Source organism: Balaenoptera physalus (genome assembly GCF_965194825.1).
Source record: "Balaenoptera physalus genome assembly, chromosome: 14".
NCBI lineage: Eukaryota > Metazoa > Chordata > Mammalia > Artiodactyla > Balaenopteridae > Balaenoptera > Balaenoptera physalus.
The window spans coordinates 73603025-73619340 of NC_138893.1; the positions used below are offsets into that span (position 1 = coordinate 73603025).

Here is a 16316-nt window from a genome sequence, read left to right on the forward strand (position 1 = left end):
GAAAGATTGAGGAGGTCAACTTGAACATGCCTGTTGGGATATGACAGATGGGAGGAAGGCTGAAGTGAGGAAGCAGGACAGCCCAGGTCCTGGCTCCAGGGCCTGGGTGGCTGGTGATGCCTGACCTGATGTGAAGTGTACAGGGGAGGAGCAGTTGGGACCATAAGTTTTAGATGCTCATGGATGTCCATGTGGAGATGCCCAACAGGTAATTATAGTAAGGGAGCTCAGGATGAGGTGAGGTCACATCTCCTATAGTATCTGAAATCAGGGCATACAGCACAGACGACTACTAAAACTGATTTACTGACTACAGTGAAATTGACCTAAATAATGCAATGCAAACATGGAGTCTCTAAAATCATCCACCATCTCCTCATGCCTTACAAGTTAACCCCAACTAAATCTCTAACTTGTCCATGGAGAGTTGCTAGTACCTGCCCCTCCCTGGGGAGAAGAGCTTCCCTGGCTGGGAAGTCCAAGTCCCAGTGTAACCTCTGCTGTTGGGAGCGGAAACAGCAGGCCATGGTCTTGCGGAGGGAGGCTCTGACCCTGGAGGGATGTCCCATCAGAAGGCCTATCCCAGGACTGGTCCCCTGGACAGAGCCTTCTCATTGTACCCTGGCCTCTGATACCTCCTGTTTGATCAGAACAGTGCAGGGCGGTGATTTTAATCAAACATGGTCTTGAATTCTGCTGAGCCGTTGACTAGCCATACTGGGCCTCAGTTTCCTCATCCAAATTGACACCACTCTGTGTCAGTATATTGTGAAAATCCAGCACATAATAACTATCCATTAAATATGAGCTAATCCCCAGGCCTTATCAAGGGATGTTTACAAAAGTGATGGCCTAGTTCTCTACAAAAGAGGTGGGATATCAGATAGTCACTCTTGGTCTAGTTTCTCTGTCTGGTTTCGGGAGCTATTTGGGAGAACCGGAGCCATGACCTCCAGGGGTGAGCTGTGTGCACTCCTCTCCCCCCTCCCCTCGGTGGAATTATGCTGATCTTGCCTGGCAACGTGCCTCTCTTCCTGAGACAGCCTGGAGATGCATATTTATGTATTTCCAGTCACACCCCCAGAGCTCAGATTTTCCTGTCCTTGGTGTCACTTTAATTAATACACTCCCGTGTGCTGGGTGACAAAATTAGGTTGCAGGGGTGGCAGGCGTTTATATCACGAAGGGAGAGAAAAAGGTGTTTTGCATCATTATCCTTCTTGAGCTCCGTTATTAATCTTTGCAATCAATACTCCTTTATTTTTGGCTCCAGGAGGTCGTAGGGTAGAATCAGACTGTCAAGCCACTTAAGGCCACATCTGTGTAAGTAATAGAGATGGTTTGTTACTTTCACTCCAGGTGAGGACATGTGTCCCTGGCTAGATGTGCCAGGGCCAAGCTCTGTGATTCTCATGCCAACTTTATGATATGTTTGATTTAGGTAAAGTGCCTGGAACCTGCTGGGATGAAGTTGTTATTAAACACCATCTGTAGTTTTCACTTTAATTAATATCATAAGAACTAGGATCTCATGCTTTCATTACCATGTTAACCCTTTACAGCCATGGGAAGAAACAGGGGAAGGTAGGAGTGTGGACTGGATGGCTCTTTAGAGACCTTTGGATCTGTGTGTTGACATCTTTCATCCTGAGCCCCAGGGCTTTGAGTGCATGTCCTGGGCTGGTCACTGCCCAGGTATGACCCTGGGGCTGCTGGAGTTTTCTTGTGTGGAAAGGAAACTGGAGTGTATAATAGAGGAGTCTATTGAAATATCAGTCATACCTATTTCCCTGACTCTGTAAGGGAATATACTTCAGCAACAACACTAATAATAATTGGAATGACAGCATCGATGCATATCATTTACTGGAGAAAGAGGGAGTTGTACAATAATGTGCCAGAAGTTGCCTAAGTGCTTTACATAAATTTTATCATTTGTTTGTTACCATATTGAACTATTATTGCAGATGAGGAAACCGAGGCAGAAAACCAGTTCACACAGCTGGTATGTATCAGGGCCTGGGTTCAAATGTAAGCTTGTTTGAACCAAAGCCAATGCTCTTCACTGGCATACAGCACTTAATAAGGTATTCATGCTGAAAAGCTGACAGGAAAGCCTCCAAGTTGAGAGGGGACCTATTGTGCCCTCCTGAGTTTCATTTCCTTTGGGGAAATGAAACCTCAGGTTCTATTATCTCTGCCACCACCATCTCCAAGGTACCCATGGCTACAGCTTCAAGCTCGGCTCTCAGTAAAGAGACAGAACTCATCCCTTGGGTCCCCAAGAACAGCTAAGGTTGGCTGGGACTTTGAAATGCTTCCTCAGCCCATGCAGGATGATAAAACATGAATACCTTCAGACATTACAAGAGATTAAAAAACTGAAAACATAGATTGTGAGTCGAAGTGTAGCCTCAAAGTAATCCTCTAATTCCAAGAGAAGAGCATTTTGGAGTCAGACACCGCTAGGAAATCTTTGCTCACACCCCTACTGGCTGCAGGACCACATAAGTCACCTATTTCATATGCCTTGGCTTCCTCATAGGAAAATTGAGATGTTCATATTTAGCTGTCTTGGGTTTCATGAGGATTTGACAGGTGCCTGACACATAGTAGGTGTTCTTTACACAGTGTGACTCTTCTTGCTGAAGGCTCTTACATGTGAGCTCTCAGGCTGTGATCTTTGACTCCCAGCTAGGAGCTCCTTACTGAGACCTGACTTCTGTGTTCCTGTTCTGCTGCACATCAAGGTCAAGTGACTATTGCAGAGCCTCCAGAAGAGAAGAAAAAGAGAGAAAAGCATGGCTGAGGCAGCAGAGATGTGTGCTTATACATCCTTCATCCGCTCAATCAAATGGAAGTGCACTGTCTACTTAGTGACTCTTGTGATCTGGGTATAAAGATCCAGGAACAGCCTGGCCCTGGTGCTCTAGGTCCTGAATCCCAGGAGACACGGGAGGTGGCTGTGAATGTGGATGGCCTGTGAACATGGCAGGAGGGAGACATTTGAGGCAGAGCCTTGATTTTGACAGACACAGCAATCTGGAAGGGTGGCAGACACAGGGCACCCCATCTTTGAACAACACAGTCCTTTGAAGGTTCCCATGGAATGCTCATTTCTCTTGAAGATGACAGCCAGCATCTTCCTAAAATTTACCATCAACCCTCCCTGCTACATCGAGGAAGGGGTTGGCTTCGCTTTGGGTTTGTGGCTGGTTTTTGTGCATTTTTCTTTCATCCCTAGGCACCGTGGGGGCAATATTATGCTGCTAAGAGTCAGGGAAGCCCACAGAGGCCTGAGCAGATGCCTTTGAAGGTGGTTAATTTGCTTTGCCCCATTAGGTGGGTTGTGGCCACAGCCTTGGTGTGACTTGGAGACAAGCTCCCGAGACCCCTGCTTCTGGGGAGGCGCTGCCAGCTTCCCATAGGCGCAAGTCTCCTGGCATCTGGACAAACTGGATTTTAATCGCTAGAAGTCTGTTCTTTGTGGGGTCCTCCCCTCGGTAGCTCTGAGCCCTGACAGACACTGGAAAATGAGATTCCAGTTTTCACAGAAAACAGTCCATGGCGCTGCTGCTTTGTCAGAAGAGAGAATCCTAAATAAGATGAGGTTTTGAGTTCCAGCCCAGGCCATAGACTCATGAGATATCACGGTCGGGGGAGATCTAAGAGAGCATCTTGTCCAGGGGTTTCAGTCACGAATGTTTACAGGGCTGGGTAGAGAGTGTCCATGAGGGTCTGAGAGCACCGGAGCTTGTGATGACCCAGAAATCACATGCCCACGTTAAAAGCATTCAAATTTAACACAAACACCACGCTGGACCAATCCAGCCACTCCTGGACCTGTCCTGAGGACTGGCAGTTTATAACCATGACACAGCCTCGTTTTCTCATTGAATAGTTAGGGAAACTGAAGCAACCATTGATCAAGTGTGTCCCAGGGTCCAGCACTATTCTCAGGGCTTTTCCTGAATTCACTCAATCTTGTGAGTAGCCCTGTTGTGTAGATGAGGAAACCGAGGCACAGAGAGGTTGAGCATCTTATCCAAGGCCACAGAGCTAGCAGTGTAGCGTGATACTCACAACCACAGTCTGACTCCAGCACTGAAGCCCTGGACCCCTGCCCTGCACTGTCCCCCCAGGACGGGTGCCCCTCAGAGCAGGGAGGTGCCGTGTTCTCTAGGCAGAGCCCAGAACCCAGGTCCCAGACCTCCCAGACTCACCAAACTAGCCCATGTTGCTTCCCTAACTTGCTCCTGTTTCTCAGGAGGTACCACGTCAAGGTGTAGAGCCAGGCTTTGCAGCCAGAACAGACAGATGTACATGCTCAGCTCTAGTGCTGATGCTACATGGTCTTGGGTAAGTTGGCGCAAGTCTCTAATTCTTGCAGAAGTTAGTTGGCCTCACAGGGCCCTGAGAATGAGGACTGTGGTAACTTCCATCCTGAGCTATTAGGAGGATCCAGTAAAAGCGGAGATAGCACAAGGAAGGCGTGCGTATATTTGGATGCCCCCCCCCCCACCAAGTGCCAGAATCCTCCTCTTTGTCCACCAGGCTGCAGAAACTTTTCCAGAAATTTCTCTGGGGTCCTTTATCTAGTGTTCCACAGCTGGGTGTTTTGCTCCCATCAGACAGTCTCCTGTTGGACACTGCAGAGTTGTCCTGAGTGTTTTGCCCAAACCCTAAGAAGTTAATGGGATGAATAATCATCTTAGAGAACAAAAAGCAGGACCATGTGTAGTTCTGCCAGCATCCCGGTGCTGCAGCTGTAGGCAGTGTTCCTCTGCTCGGGCACTGGCAGCTTCCGACGGTGCCTGCCTGGGGAGTGAAGCAGACAGCCTCTGTCACTAGCCAGAGAGAGTGTCAGATCAAGGCCGTTTGGCTGGTGGGACTTCTGGGGTGGTGTGGCTGGCACCTGGCATTGCTAATGGTGCTAGAAGAGCCTTTTGTCCAAGAGAAAACCAGCTGTAACTGAATGGTGCACAGCAGGGACATCACCCCCAGTTGGAGCTCGTTTGGGAAGAACTCTCAGGCATCTCAGAGATACAGGCCTGGGAAAGCTCGGGATCAGACAGACCAGCAAGCTCAACCTGGCCCTGGCATGGGACTAGCCCTAAAGACGTCATCATTTCCTCATCTAGGAAGGGGTCGAATAACTTGTCACGAAGTGTGTTTCCGTAGATGAAATGAGCTGACCCTCATGTAGCACCTGGCACAAAGTAGGTCCCCCTCCATCCCTGAACCAAGCAAGGCTCATCAGTATCAGAACATACCTCTGTCCTCCCACCTCCCTTCCCTAACCTCTCCATCGGCGTCCATATCCTTGTTAAGTGATTATTCTGCAGACTGATTCAGAATGGCTAACATCTTGTAGCTTCACGTTTAATTACAGCTGGGTTTGTATTGTTCAATAGCAGACTCACATGCGCTAGTATTTTCTCTCCAGCTTCCCCATGTGACAAGGGCCTGAGTCTCCGATTTTTTGCGCAAGGAGTGCTAACTGCCCAGGCCCATAAACACACTCAAGTGGGCAAGATGTGTCATGTGCTATGATCCCTGCACTAGATGCTTTGGTTGGTTTCCCCGTCATACATATCTGCCTCCTATGAGGTCACCATTCCGCTACCGAAGAACCCATACCTGCTCATTTATTTTAACATTTGTCATAGCAAATGACATCCCTTAATCTGAGTGTCCCAGCCCTCCAGCTATACAACTCTCCCTCTTTCCTCTCTTCTTTCTGCCCTGGAGTCCTTCCATGCACACACATACATGCACACATCCAGGCCCTGAACACATGTGCACAGGCGTGCATGCACACTCACGTGCAAGCACGTGGGCTCACTGTGACTCCTCAGCCCTGCCTTCTAAAACACGTGTGATAGCTTTCTGCAGTACCTTCCCTACTGCCCATTGTACAGGACGTGCCCACCTGCTCATCTCCCACATGCTTGGACCCTGTAATTGTCCAGGGAACACCATCATTTTTGCTTTTCCATCCCGTTATACTAGCCTATAAGTATTTTATGAATAATTATTTCCTCAATCCTATCCTTAGTGCTTCTTGGTTACTTACCATTTCTGCTCCCTTGTAGTAAACCATTAGTAGTTCCCAGGAGGTTTTGCTCTCAAGACATCCATGGTTTGAAAATACTATCACCTTTGCACAGAACATCTTTTATTCCCCTCCAATGTCAATTTCCGCTTTCTCCTTAAGTCTCAACTTAAGCCCCGCCTTTCCTGCTAACCCTGTCTCCTTATCCCCACCCTCAGTCTCTCATCTGCCAAGCTGGGATAGGTTCAACATCGTGTCCTAATGACTCTGAGCTTATTTCTAGCAATATATTCTGCACGATATTTTTGATCGTCTGCTTACTTGTTAATCCTCCACACTTAGCTATGGGCTGCCTAACATCACTGTAGAATGGTGATCGAATGTGTGGGTTTTTGGATCAAGCCAGTCCTGAGTGGGGAGATGGCTCTTCTACTTGCTGCTTCTGTGGCCTTCCATAGTTGCTTAATCTCCTTGAGCCTTGATTTCTTCATCTGTAAAATGGAGGGATAATAATAACTTCATGAAATTATGGCCAAGGTTAAATGAAGCAATACCAATGAAGTCTTAGCACAGTGTCTGGAAGTTAACATTATTGTAGCTTTCTTCTAGCATATCAAGTGACTGCATGCCAGGGAAGCTGACGTAATAGAGGGGCTCAGTCAGACATCTGGAAAGAAGGAGCAGAGGGAGGGGAAGAGGGTGAAAACAAAAGCCAGCAGGGAGAGAGGAGACTCCGGCTGTTTCTCCAGAGCACAGAGGATGCAGGCTGTGCCAGGAGACAGTGAAGGCACCTTCACACCCTCCCGGAGGGCTGCTGCTATGATTTGCATTTCAGTCACATTTATGACAGCCTCATAATGGATTAAGAGCCCTAGCACTGATATATTAAAGGTTAATGGTGCATCCTGCTTTTGTATGGATTTGTGGCAGCAAATATTTGTGGGTGCGGAGAGCTGGGAGCCAGTCGTGTTCTTGGCATGGTGGTATTGCCGCCTGGTGGAGCTGTTTGTGTGGGGCTCCCACCGAGTAGGAGGGGCATGGGAGCTAGGGAGGCAGACAGCAGCTGCTGGGGATTCAGACCCAGGAGGAGACTCTCAGCCAGTGCTGATTTCCTCAGATCCGTAAGAAAGCTTGATCCTGAAGCTTCCAGACCCTGAGAAGGAAGCCCGTGGAGAACCCAGCCTGATCCCTGGGCTTCTTGGTGATTTGTTCCTGGCCTGGCTATGACCGTGTAGCTCTGTGCTGCACCTCCTGGCCCAAGGCTACAGCTCTTCCATTCAAACTCCCCAAGCCATCAGTATGCTTGCTTCTCTGCAGATGACCGGCCCACGCTTGTCCTGAAAGGACACTGGTCAACCCAAGACCTTTCCAACAGAATATCCAACCTAGATAATGGGAAAGTGAGAAAAAGGCTAATTCGTTAATATATTATTCATGCACCTAATAACCCATGTTTACTAGAGCATCTACTATGTGCCAGGCACTGTTGTAGGTAGGGGGGGATATTACCACAATTTGGCTGGAACTTCCCTGGTTTTAGCACTGAGAGTCCTGTATCCCAGGAAACCTCTCTGTCCTGTGCAAACTAGGATGATTGGTCATGCAGGTGTAGGCACTGGTGACATTGTAATAAACCAGACAAGTCCCATTCTAGGGGGAGAACTGCTATGAAACAGCCTGTTATATATTTCTTTGTTTTTATCATATAATTTAAAGAGGGTGGTATTTTATAGAGGGTTGTCAACGAAGGTCTCATGGAGAAGGTGACATTTGATGTTCCCAAAGCACTGAGGGAATGAGCCAATTAGAGATGTGAGGGAAGAGTATATCACATGGAAAAAAACAGCTGCAGAACCCCCAAGGCAGGAAGGCAGAGCAGCCAGTGTGGTGAGAGCAGAGGTATTGGGTCCAGATTGTGTGTGACCTTTCAGGCCATGTGAGGATTGGGGGTGTTTCCTAGAGAGGTGAGAAGCAATTGGAGGGTTTCTAGCAATGAGGTCACATGATCTGACTTAGATTTTGAAAGGATACCCTACTTATCCCCCAAGTAACAGACTATAGAGTTAAAGGTGGAAGCAAGAAAACCACTGGGGAGATGATCTCAATATCCAGGTAAGACACAGACTGGTTCATCATGAACGTAATGAGAAGCGATGTGATTCTGCATCTATCTTGATGGCAGAAGATATCAAACATGCTGAGATTGTATGTAAAATATGCAAGAGAGAGGAATCAGTAGTGACCCCATGGCTTTTGGCTACAGCATGTCAAAAATAGAGCAGCATTTGACCGAGGTGGATGAACTAAAAATAGAGGTTTGGTGGTAGGTTTGGGGGTTTGCGATTCAAGAACTTGGATTTGAACATGATTGGTGTAGGGACCTAATAGCCATCCAAATGGAGATGTCAGGGGGCAGCTGCCTAAAGTCAGCGGGGTGGATCAGGGCTGGGGTGGTCCATTGGAGTCATCAGTGTATAGATGTATCTACAGCCAGTTGACTTGACCAGATCGTGGAGAAGGGGGCTCACCAGAGAAGAGAAGGAATCTGTGGATTGAACCCGGGACACCCCAAGATTCAGAGTCTGAAAAGAGAGCAAGAACTAGAAAGGAGATGGATAGGGAGGTGCCTGCAAGGTGGGAGAACTAAGAAAGAGTGCTGTCCCAGCAGCCAAGTGAGGGAGGGACAGATTGATCAAGTTTGTCAAATAAATGCTGGTGGGTGGGAGTAAAGTGAAGACTGGGAATGGGCCACTGTGTTTGAGAGATCATTAATGACCTTGACAGAAGCCACTTCAGTTGAGTGGTGGGATGAAAACTTAAGCTAGGTTCATGAGAAATGGGAAGAGAGTAATGGAGGCAGTGACCATAGACAGCTCCCTAGAAGAACTGGAGAGTGGTTGGAGGAGGATGGGAATTCAAAGCAGGATTTTTTTTTAAAAGGTAGAAGATGTATGTGTTTGTATGCTGATGGAAATGACCTGTAGAGAGAAGCAATTTCATGATGTGGGAGATAAAGATGACAACTGGAAGGGCAACGTACTTGAGAAAGCAAGAAAGTCTGGGATCCAGAAGACAGAGTTAGAAATAAATAGGAGCAAAGGCAAAGCCAGTGTTTTGAAAAGCAGGTATTTGATGATTTTTGAAAAGGAAGTTCTTTATAGAGAGGCAAATTTCTCTACTGATTACTTCTACTCTCTTAGGAAATTGGAAGTAGGGTCCTTATCTGAGAGTCATCTAAGAGAGTGGGAGGGTGAATTGAACAGGAGAATTTAGATTGCCAGGCAGCGTTAGGGGTCACTTGAGGTTAGTGGTCATGATTCTAAAGTTAGGCCCATCACTGTGCTAGTCTCCAAGTTGGATTTTCTCCAGCCATATTCAGCTGTAAACACAGAGTTGTTTTTAAACTAGACTTGATTCTTCCAGAAAGCATGAACTCAGCACCCACTGTCTGTCAGACCATATGAGGGGTGACAGGGATCCAGAGATGTACACCGAGTCCGGCCCTGAGGGAGCCCACTGTCAAGGTGCGGGAAACAGGCATGTCAATAGCCACGTGAAGTCCAGGAGGTAGGATAGGATAGACTAAGCGGGGAGCACATAGAGGGGGCATGGGCCCAGGGGGGAATCCACTCTCTCTACTGGAGATGACAGCTGAGCTGATTCCTGGAAGGAGGGTGGGTTTTAGTCACATGAAGGCAGGGAACTGTGTGGGGAACAGACAATGAGCCTGAGTGAAGGTTCAGAGGCCTAAGAGAGCAGGACATCCACCAGGCTAACACCCGAGAGCAGGGTAGTCTGAGAAGAGGCTGGAGGAGGTAAAACCGGAGTGCAGAAGTCTCCATGGGCTGAGCACCCTTTGCCAATGGTATTGGCGGTCCCCGGATTAGACCCAGTGAAAGATGTGGATATTCAACCTCTGCCACATGCCAGGGCCTGGGCTCGGTACCTGGCCCAGAGTTATCTGGCCTGACCGAGGTGATCCTTCAGCACCTATTACTGAGCACCTATTACTATTAGCACCTATTACTGATCCTTCAGCACCTATTACTGAGCCTTGCTCACTTCCAGGGTCTAGACTGCATTTAGCAAATCACAAACATGTGATGCATATGCCCTTCTTTCAGAAACTCCTGTTTAGCCACCCCCATCTGCTTTGGCAACCAAGGGCACCTGAGCTGGGCTGAATCCAAGCAGAAAATGTGCAAGTAAGGGAAACTCCAGCCTGCTTTGGTGAGGGAACCTTGGTCCTGACGGGCCCTGGATGCCCAGGATGGCTCAGCCCCCTTGGGGTTAATACGGGCATGTTTGTCTTGCTCCAGGGACGGAAGATGCAACTATCACAGCCCCTTGGAGCCCTCTCCCTACAGTCAGCGGGGCACGAGTGTAGTGGGGCAGGAGAGAGGCCTCTTTCTTCCAAGCGGATCTTGGCTGCAGGGGCGGTTGGTGGAGGGGGTGGACGTGGAGGAGACAGAATAGCACAGAGCTAAATTCCCAAGGCCCAGAACTGACACTTGGGCAGCAGGAGGATTTGTTAAGTCATTCAGATCACACTTGTGTTTACAATATAATAAAAAATGCAAATTGTACAGAAATACATTTGTAAAAAGTGGAAGTCTCACTACTGTTCAGTGCACATTCCTCCTGTTTTTGTCCCTATATTTACATACATTTATTAATGGTTACTCTTTATAAGAATGGAAATATACTACATACAAATGCATTGAGGTTTTTTTTTTTTTCCTTAGCGTACTTTGGGCATCTTTGATTTTCAATAGTAATCAAAGAAATGGGATTTGGAGGGAAAAGAATGTGGAGGGAAGATTGGGGGAGGGAGTGAGCACACATCAGCTGGGTACCCGGTACCCACCGGGCCCTCTGTGACTGGCACGTGGGGCACACTTTTGAAAAAGGGCTTCCTGGCCTCCTATGTCCTACAAAGAGGCATTTTCCTGCCACGTGACCCTCATCCCGTGTATAAGTGTCCTCATACAGTGTTAACCTGACAGTTTCCTAAGCTGGAATTCTAATCTGCAGTCACTCAGATGACAGCCTGTGGATACAAAGGAGCCCCGTGTAATATCCAACATTGCCTGCCGCAGCCTCCCGGGGGGGTCCCTGGTCCACGTTAAGGGGGTCATTCCAAGGGAGAGAGGCTGATGAGCTTCGGGCCTGCCGGCCTCTGCTCCTTGGAAGGCAAGCGTCTCCAGGTCTAAGCCCTGCCCTCAGCAGTCTCTACTCTCACCTCCTCCCAGACCCGCTCAAGAAGTAGTGAAGAAACACACGCCCTCGATGTCAGCTCTGATGGCTAAAACACCCCCCTGCATACTTCATATAATCACTTCCTCCATCATTTTCTGTAACCCTTACTTTGCTTTATTACTCTTCGTAACACTTTTCATCACTGGAAACATGACATCGGCAGTCGGCTGACTACGTCCCCACAGGCCACATCTGGCTAGCAGCCTATTTTCCTGCAGCCTGCAAGCTAAGATTGTTTTTCTTTTTTTGAAACATTTTACAATGTTCTAAAAAAAAAAACCCCAAAACACAGAATCAAGGAATATGCAACAGAGTGGTATGTGGCCCTTATTGCCTACGTACGTGCTCTCTGTCCCTTCCCAGAAAATTTGCTGACCCCAGCATTTTGTAATTATTGGTTCTTTTGTTTGTTGCTCATATGTTTGTTTCTCTCTCCCACCTCCATCATGCAAACTCCACAAGAGTGGGAACTTTGCGTTGCTCATATCCTTAGACCTAGAACAGTGCTTGACAGAAGCAGATGCTCAGGAAATAGGATTTTTTTTTCATTGGATGAAGGGAAGAATGAAGACCCTGAGTTGCCTGTCAGGGCCCAAGGCTGAGAAGCATCTTGGAGTGTCTCAGCCTTCACCTGAGGTCCTGTTCGCCTTGAAGAACCCAGGTCTGGGGTGGAGAGAATGGGAAACGTGGCAGAGCCCTGGGTTGGAGCCACTGCATGGGAGAAGGATTAGTGAGACTGGAAGCACAGGGGGAGCCCTGGGAAGAAGCTCAGGAAGGGCAGGGAAATGGGCAGCTCTGGTACCCAAACGTCCCGGAAGGAGGCTGTGGAAACCTGACCAGGCAATCCCAACTGATTGGCACAGCACCATTCTTGTCAAGTCAGACACGAGAGAGAAAAGTGAGGGGGCTTCCCTGGTGGCTCAGTGGTTAGGAATCCGCCTGCCAATGCAGGGGACATGGGTTCGAGCCCTGGTCCGGGAAGATCCCACATGCAACTAAGCCCGTGCGCCACAACTACTGAGCCCACGGGCCACAACTAGTGAAACCGGTGCGCCTAGAGCCCATGCTCTGCAACAGGAGAAGCCACCGCAATGAGAAGCCCGCACACTGCAACAAAGACTAGCCTCCGCTTGCCGCAGCTAGAGAAAGCCCATGTGTAGCAACGAAGACCCAACTCAGCCAAAAATAAATAAATAAAATTAATTAATTAATAAGAAAAAGAAAAGTGAGGCTGCTAGAATGATAGCAAAGGCATCTGTGGGCTGTAGTTACGACAGCTTCAGATTACAAGGATGAGCACCTCCACCTGCCTGTATCTTTTGGGGTACTCCACTAGTTCCTTTTCTCTCACTCTCTCTTTTTTTCTTTTTGGCCGCATCGCAACATGTGTGATCTTAGTTCCCTGACCAGGGATGGAAGCCGTGCTCCCTTCAGTGGAAGCACAGAGTCCTAACCACTGGCCCACCAGGGAATTCCCATTCCTTTTCTCCTTAGGCAAGAATAACAGGGCTTTGGGATTTAGATTTATCAGACCCGTGACGATGGCAACCCCACAGTTGTTGAAATCTGTTTTACATATACTGTATATTGATTCTCCTCTTGTTGCAAATGTATTTATCTTCATTGCCAATGTATTTCTGTAACGTGCAAAGACGTATTTATACATTCTGTGTTATTGATTTTTTCTCATGCTGCAAACAATTTATCTCTTTGTTAATGAAAATGTACCTGGGAAATAGTAAGATTGATTTATGGAGAAAGGTACGGAGAGGGAGGGAGGTGGTGCCAGGCTGGGTAGACTGTCCTTGGCCACAGCTGAAGGAGCCATTGTGGGACTTCCAGAAGGTGCCTGTTTAATTGGAGGAAACTGCTCTCAGAGGCAAGGGATGCTTACAGAGTTCTTTTGTGAAACAGTCTGACGTGCTCACAGGAGTCAGCTGTGCTTTCAGCTAGGGAAGATCCCCAAATCAGCCATCCAGGCCAGGAGATGCAGAGAAGCAGCTCCTATTGGTCCCAAACCCAGTTTCAATAGGGTTCAGTTGAGTAAAAGATACTGGCTCAGTGGAAAGCATGGAAGAGAGGCTAAGCTTTGCCGTGGGAGGATTGTAACACTCATCGTTACTAAAAGGTGAAGTAAGGAGATAGGCAGCCGAGCACAGAGCTGGGTGTCAGCTGCTAAGTCTGCATGCCTGCACAGGACACTTAATTAGTCAATCCAGACCCAGGCAGGCTTCCTTTTCTAGAAATCCTTTCTTCAGCTCTGGCCAACAGGCTAGGTGCTTCTCCTGTGTGCTTCCGGGACCCCTCATGCAGAACTCTGCTTTAGTCCCTCTCACATTGTTTAGTTACTGTTGGTTTACTTCTCTGACCACTCATCACCCGTCACTATAAACCCCTTGATGAGGCCCACCATCCATTCCTTGCCTATGTGCCTCTGTGCCTTACCTAGTACCAACTAACTAACTAGCTAGCTAGCTAGCTAACTGTGGATGAGACACCTGGTTGAACGACTTCAGCCAGTTGCATCATGCATGATTTTGGTTTATAGAGACACCACCTGTGACAGGAAGATCTCCTCCATCTCTGTGGTGAGGGTGCTTGGACAGTTGCTAGCAGTTGTTGCTGAAGAGACTGTTCTGGGACACATGCTCAATTAAGTGTGCTTCTAGTGCAGCCTTCTCCAGGCTAAGCCTCCCTTGCTTGTTCGGATGGGCGTCTTATCTGATGGGAACATCTGTCTTCTGCTGACTGATGGCTTAGAGCCTGGATGGCTGGCTGTTCTTTATTCCTCCTTCCATGTCCCTTCCAAAGCTGGGCACTCGGACAAGAGGATGAGTGCCCCAGGGAGATGACAGCTTTGGTCCATGAGTAGTCGGGCCCTCCCGCCAGATTCCAAAGAGCCTTAGGTTTAGTCACTCTGAAATATGATGGTAGTACTTACTGTGTATTAATGAGCTTGGAGACCTTCCTTGAAAGAAGCAATGTGCCTTTAAGATGGGAAAGATCCCTCTACACAGACTCATGGCTGCAGGAGGTGATGGATGGAGGCCAGGGGGCTGGCACAGCAAAGATGACAGTGGTGTTTGGGGATGGGAACAGTGACCTCTAAGGGGACAGAAATGGACATGAAGCCATTAACATTTGGGCTGCCTGCTTGCATTCCAGAGACGCTCCCCGAGCCTCCTGCCAGGAGCTCCGTTGTGAATAAATACCAAGAGGAGAGAGGAAATCTACATTTCAAACATGGGGATGAAACAGTAGTGCTGAACTCCTTGGCCGTTACGCATTCATTCCAGACTCATGGAAACTGTAGTAATTTAGAGCTGTTCAGTATTTAGACTCAACTGTGTAATTCATCCTGATGTTTCCCATTCATCAAAGCCTTGTGTTTGTTTGTATTACCATGAGAAAAATAAAAAATGCGGGGGGAAAAAAAGATCCCTCTTCCTTTCATTACAGGCAGATTACGACAGAGTTAAAACCCTTGGGGCCCTTTAAGCAAAGGAACATCTTGCTTCAATTAGATATAAATAATGAACAATAATTAGAAAGATTTCTTCATCAAATTTGTTATTTTGTGTCTTCTTTCATCTGTAATGTATTGAAACGAATACTGAGCTCTGTTTCTGGGCCGTGTAGCAGGGCCTGAAGGAATTCCATGGAGTGTGTCTCCAAAACAGGAGGAAGCGTCCATTGCTAGTTCCTCTGTGTACAGGCTGTGTAGGCTGGCAACTGCCCTGGGTCTAGTGCTGAGGATGCAAATACTGGGCTACTTTGGCTCCATCTACTGAGGACCCAGCCATATCATAATAGCACAGAAGTATTGCTACTAGTTACCAGGCACTGAGTTTACATCAGTCACTGCTCTAAGAGTTGAACACATATCACCTCATTTCATCTTCACAGCAGCCTCTGCTACAGGCTCTGCTTCTAGCCCTATTCTTTTAAACATTTGGGAACTGAGGCACAGAGAGGTCAGCTAACTTGCCCAGGCCCATAGTGTTAGTGCTGGTGGAGCTGAGAGGCAAGGCAGGTAGTTGGATTCCAGAGCCCCTGCTTTACCCATTCTGCTGTGCTGCTCCCTGCAATCACAGTGAGATCTTACTTCCATAGAAGCCATGCAGGGTATAGAGGTGGTCAGGGAGGCGGAGGATGGCGATGTCTTCCCACAGGGAAAGGCGGCAGCTGGAACTTCAGGGTGTTTGCAGAAGTGTATCAGGTGGATGAGTAAGATAAAGGGATTCCAGGAAGAGGGAGCTCCATGGTTTGGTGCCATAAATGGGGACTGTGTAGGATTTCTCATTTCAGCCTTGGCTTTGGGGTCCTGTGGATGCAGGAGCAACAGGGGAAGATGAGATCAGAAGATGGAGGGTTGTGTAGATCAGGTGGAAATGACTGGATCTCTTTGTGGGAACGGTGACTCAGTGAGAGGTGGGGATGATGATTCTGGTTGATTCAAAGGAGAGACAGATTCCCAGAAGAGAAATAAAGAGGGATCAGGTTGGAGCCTGCAGAGAGAGGCTGGCTCACCCTTGAGCTTTTTGTGTTTTGCAGTTCTGTCCTCTCAGCACACAGAGTCAGGTACTGCTCATCTCGGGACAAGTGAAAACTTTATGCCAGTTGGTCCTTCCTGATGTGACTCTTCCTTCTACCCCAAGGAAGGCACTGTTCCTCTGCCCCCAGCTCAGACATCTGCTCCTGGACAGCTGGTGGACCTACCTGATGTACCCCTCCCTGCATCATGCACCTGGCCTGAGCTACTTGCTTCTCCTCCATGTACAACAGACTGAGGCTCTCAGAAGTGCTTTGTTTTATCTTCATCACCTTTTGAATAACTGTCAACACTTCAAAGTCAAGAGATTTCATGTACAAACCCAGATTTCTTTATTGAAAAACAAACTGGGCGGAGATTCTTAAAAGGCAACAATTGGGTGGAACTCCAGAACAGCTGCAAGCTTTGGAGGGAACATGCCTCTTCACTGACACAACCTCTGAGTGTGTG

The 16316-nt window shown here is 48.0% G+C and overlaps 1 protein-coding gene across 2 annotated transcripts in view; it reads left to right on the top strand.

Annotated features, from left to right (window-relative positions):
• The window catches only part of GRID1 (glutamate ionotropic receptor delta type subunit 1), a 660264-nt gene that overhangs the window by 586299 nt on the left and 57649 nt on the right, over positions 1-16316 (top strand). The window lies entirely within an intron of this gene.